The 5,278-nt window shown below is 45.6% G+C and overlaps 1 pseudogene; it reads right to left on the minus strand.

Moving 5' to 3' along the window:
• Positions 1-4,613: 4,613 nt before the first annotated feature.
• On the minus strand, positions 4,614-4,960 carry LOC110293823 (small ribosomal subunit protein eS25 pseudogene; annotated as a pseudogene).
• Positions 4,961-5,278: the final 318 nt, after the last annotated feature.

Consider the following 5,278-nt stretch of genomic DNA (forward strand, 5'->3'; position numbering starts at 1 on the left):
AGAGTATTGGGACAGTGTTTTCTAACACCTCACACAGTGTGCTTGAGTCTAGAGTAAATATTCAAAGCTAGCTCATCAAATATTTATTGTGTACCTGTTGGATATAATGCATAGGATACAGTGTGGAATACTAAAAAGCAAGGAGGCTAGGCTGGGACCATATGGCATGTGCAAGGTTTTGGGTTCAATGCCCCTCACTGGAAGAAAGAAGAAAGAAGTGGAAGGAGGTAGGGGCTGGAGAAAGAAAAAAGAAGCCCAACTAGAACAAAACTTCAGGTTTATCTTTAGTTGAATATGATAGTCTGCAACCTATGCCAGTAATCCATTTTTCGTTTCCTCTTCCTTTTCCTACCCTTTCTCCCTTTTATTGGTTCGTTTTTTTGTTTTTAAACAGTCTTTCTGTACAGTCGCGTCAGTCTCTAGACAAGGCTCCCTCTGAGTCCTCCTCCGTAGAGCTAGCATTACAGGCATAGGCCTCTCTATCTGGTCTGTCCCAGCGGTTTGACATCTAGGTGACCTGAGTCCTAGTGACATCAGGTAGCTTAACCAGATTCACAGCCGGGCCACCTGACTCTGGAGTTTCCACTTGTAATGGCCTTGAGATAGATTTGGATAGTTTATCTGATTATTAATCAATGACCAAGCCGAGCAAAAACAAAAGTCACAGGACAAGGCTAAGATTGGAATCCTCTAGCTTGCAGTCCCTCCCACTCGTACCAGCTGCAGGCTGTTTCCACCTGATCTTGGCCATTTGTGCACTAAGCCCGATTAGGTTTTTCTGATATTCTATTTTCTCATACTTAACGGGAAACAAAAAGTATCAGCCGGATCTCTAGCAAGTGAAGATAGAAGAGATAGCACATGAACTGTCTGTCTCCATCCTACTCCTGGTTTCCCTGTCCTGGAACTTGCTATGTAGTAAGGGCTGACTTTGAACTCACAAAGATCTGCCTCCCATATTATGGGATTAAAGGCATTCTTTCCCTTTCAATTTAAGATTAAAAAAATGATTTTATGTATATGAGTATTTGCCTGTATGTATGTTTGTAGACTACATGCATGGCTGGTACCTGTGGCAGTCAAAATAGGGGAATCAGATCCCCTGGAGCTGCCGTTTGTTACAGCCAACTCCAAGACAGAGGTAGTGGGAATCAAAGCCAGATCTTCTGCTCTTAACCTCTGACCCATATCCTTCTTCTCTCCTCCCCCTCCCCTCCCCCTTCTCCGTTTCTCCTCCCCCCCCCTTCCCCTCTCTTCCTCCTCCTTCCCCTCTTCTTCTGGATTTTATTCTGTTCACTTTATCGCTTTATTAACATTCTTTTGCCTCAGGTCAAAGCATGGATAGAGGGTTTTATTATTTTTTTTATTGATTCTTTGTGACTTTCATAACATGCACCCCAATCCCACTGATCTCCCTGTCCCTTCATATCCACCCTCTGCCCTTGCAACTTTCCCTCGAAAAGAAAAGAAGGTAGAATAAGAAAACAAAACAAAGCAAAATCTTGTAGGGGAAGCTGTAGTGTGCAACAGTGTGTCATGCCTTTTGTCCACACATCTTTATTTGCAAATGTTCATGGCCATGAGTCATTGGTTTGTTTCAAGGCCTCTGGCTTCTGCTACACCATCAATACTAGATCCTCAGTGGGACTCCTCTCTGGGTCATGGAGATCCTGCAGCGTTGCATCTGCAGGACTGACCCTTTAATTCCCTCCAGCAAATCATAGATGGGGTAGATGTTGGGGTGGGCCAACTCCAAGGATGATCTGGGCCTGAGAGGGAGCTGAGATGGTCAGTCCACCAGCTTCCCTGAGCCCACACCACCAGAGCTAGTTCTCCAGCACTGCCCAGCTAGCTCACCCAATACTGCAGCCAGCAAGGGGCAGGGGCAGCTCTCTTGCTCTCCCGTTCCTGGGCTAGCTCACCTGCATCTTCAACACTAGGATCAGCCCTACTGGGCTGCCCAGACGAAGTGCATATCTCCTCTCCCAAGTGCTGTAGCCAGTCTGAGCCATACAAGAGCCTATTTGGGAAAACAAAGAAACAAACAAACCCACCAGACTGGAGAGATGGCTCTCTCAGAGGACCAGAGTTCATTTCCCAACAACCAATGTTCATCAGTTGACAACTTCTGCATCTCCAGCTCCAGGGGACCAACATCATCTTCTGGCCTCCTTGGATATCTGCAGCCACATATACATACCCACAAACACATAAACTTAATCAAAAATAAACTTGTCTCTCTTTTTTTTTTAAGGAACACAAATGAGAGTACTAACAATAGTTGCTATGTCTAGGATCGTTGTGAGGTTCAACAGCCCTGTGTAGTAGGTAGTCTTTCCTCAGTGTCTGCTGCTGTTACTGTTCTTACTTGGCTCTCCTGAGGTTTCCAGTCCTCATGTATAAAATCAGACATTTGGGAGAGATAACCTACAGAGAAGTGGGTGTGGTCTTCTCTTTTGGCCAGGTAATAATGGATGTCCAGACTCAGCACTGTCACACAAGAAGGGAGCAGCTGGGGAACACTTGGAGCTCTGCTTGGAAGCACATTTCTGCTGAGCTCCTTTTTGTCCCGGGCTACAAGCTAGAACTTCTTAGGCTGGAGCTTTTTCTGGGTGGTAGTAACAGTGAATTTCATTGTCTCTTGACGGCATCTAGACTCACCTTGTGTCCTGTTTCGTCTTAATTGTCTTCACTCAGTCTAGAGTCACTGGAGAGCAAAGCGTTGATTGAGAATTGCAGAGAGATTAGGTTAGCCTATGTGCATGTCTTTAGGGAACTGTCTTACCAAATGATGCAGGAGGACAGCCCACTCCACGTGGTTCCATTCCCTGGGCAGGTGGTCCTAATCTCTTAAAGGAAGGGAGTTGGGCATGAACCAGTGATGCAGCTGGCAAGCATCGTTCCCCTTGGTTTCTGCTGTGTTTCCTTGGTCACGAATTTCTGAGTTCGAGGCCAGTCTGGTATACAAAGTGAGTGCCAGGACAGCCAGGGCTACACAGAGAAACCCTGTCTTGAAAAATCAAAAAAAAAAAAAAAAAAAAAAAAGAAAGAAAGAAAGAAAGAAAGAAAGGAGAAAGAAAGAGAAAGAAAGAGAGGGAGGGAGGGAGGGAAGGAGGAGAGAAGGGAGGGAGGGAGGAGAGAAGGGAGGGAAGGGAGGGAGGGAGGGGAGAAGGGAGGAAAGAAGGAATGAAGCAAGCAAGCAAGCAAGCAAGCAAGCAAGCAAGCAAGCAAGCAAGCAAGCTAAGCACCAGCATCCATCTCTCTCTGCTTTTCCGCTTCAGATACAATGTAACCATCTGCCTCCACGCCCCAGTGGTGATGGACTGGCTGTATCCTCATAGTGAGTCAAGATAAACCTTCCTCCTTCAAGTTTCTTCTTGTCGGATATTTTTATCATAACAGTGAGAAAAGTAATTAACACACAGGGTCTCACTCTTTTTTCTGGTTACCCTGGAACTTGCTATGCATTTAAGAGCCTAGGATGGCCTGAAACTTGTCATTCTCTTGTTACCTGGGATTATAACCGTATATAGTGACTCTATACCAGATTGGTATCAGCTTTGACAGACTGTGACTAGCTGGTTTACACTTTTTTTTTTTCTGGGAATTTGATGGCCTAGTAATTAAACGAAGTAATTGCAAAAATAAAATGATGTAGACTTCAATTAGATAAATTGCATTTATAATAAAGTGGAAAATAATGAATTGTGTTCACTCCCTATTATTTTACCACAGTTACCTATTTTTCTGATACGGATATTGTATTTGAGCGGTGCGAATAGTGTGAATGGTGTGCCAAGGTGGTGGCTAACACTTAGAAATGGCCATGGCTGGGAGCGGAGTATCAGTCTCACCACAGAAACCCACGAACACTGCAAGCATCAGCCCTTCCATTTCCCCAGGCTGCTGGTTTAATGTTCGCTATCACACCATTAGCTAAGATGGCGCATGCCATCCCTGCGAGTCTCTGAAGAAAACTTCCCTTTGCTCAACCACAGAGAAATGCACACTCCTCATCTCTCAGCGTTTCAGTCAGTGCGACTGACCCACAGCCTATGACGGCAGCTGCGGACACAGCCCTCTGCTCTGGTTCCTTCACCAAAAATAAAATAAGTGACTCCAAGTGCTTGGCCGGTAGCCAAGGACCTCTCAGGTTCAATTCTTCATCTTCTGCTTGCGAGAGTTAATTACAGTGAGGGGGCATGCTAAGCAAGAGCTCTTTGTGTTCACAGTGAAATAATGACTTAGTCACCCCTGAGACTACAGAGGCTCTGGACTTCAGCTCTGCACAGCAAGCACAAATCCCAACCTGATAGCATGTGACTTTCTTTTTCAAATGAATCAGACTTTATGAATAGACAGCGTCTTTTCCTCCCCTCACCCTCTAGCCCGACCGTGCCGATTAGCATATTTTCTGCTTTTCTAGTTGAGTTGACTCACCAGTCCCTTTAAGAGCCTGCTAGCTTGTGTGCTTCCTCCTGACAGGACACAGGGATCCCTGTCCGCACACTTGCTGATTGTATAGCATACCTTTGCCACTGTTGGTTTTGCTGTTGTTGTTGTTTTGATTCAATAAAGTTTTATTTTCCCAAATGCACAGCTGATTGAACTGCTCATGCGTCTTTGCCATCAGCTAGGGCATCTCCACCCTTTGTGTTTCTGGTGTAAATGACTTGGGCTCTGTGCTTTGAAACCAGCTTGATAAGTCCTTCACTAAGGAGCTCCTGGAGGGCTGCCCTAGCACCACAGACGGAGTAATAATAAGCTTATAGTTCGGAACTTCCTTACAGAGTTTGTCATATGTTGCTTTGTCAAACAGGACAAGATTGTTCAATTTGTCCCGAACTTTGCCTTCGGACCACTTCTTCTTGGCCTTGTCACCAGGCTTATTTACTGGGTCTTTGTCCTTTTAGGCAGACTTTCTGGCATCTTTCTTCTTCTTGTCGTCTTTGGGTGGCATGGCGAAGCTCAGAGAGCAGTGTGGACCACTGCAGCCTCACTAAGATGTCGGGGGTGGGGGGGTGGGGGGGGGGGAAAGCAACTGTTTTGTTGAGAGAAAAAGAAACATACTCTTGACACAGAGAATGGAGCCCTGGGGTTGGAAAGGGAGTCTTTTCTCCCCAGGGTTCTGGGACAAAGGCAGGGAACCAAGCAAGCCAAAGTCTCAAGTGCCTTTTCATAGACCTGAAACACTAAGCAAGGATATTAAACTATCACCAGACCACCACAGTTTTAGTGAGGGCCTGAAGAATCAATCCATGCCTAGCTGAATTCGAGG

This window comes from Mus caroli, unplaced genomic scaffold (assembly GCF_978045245.1).
Source record: "Mus caroli unplaced genomic scaffold, Mus_caroli_1 scaffold_4, whole genome shotgun sequence".
Classification (NCBI taxonomy): domain Eukaryota; kingdom Metazoa; phylum Chordata; class Mammalia; order Rodentia; family Muridae; genus Mus; species Mus caroli.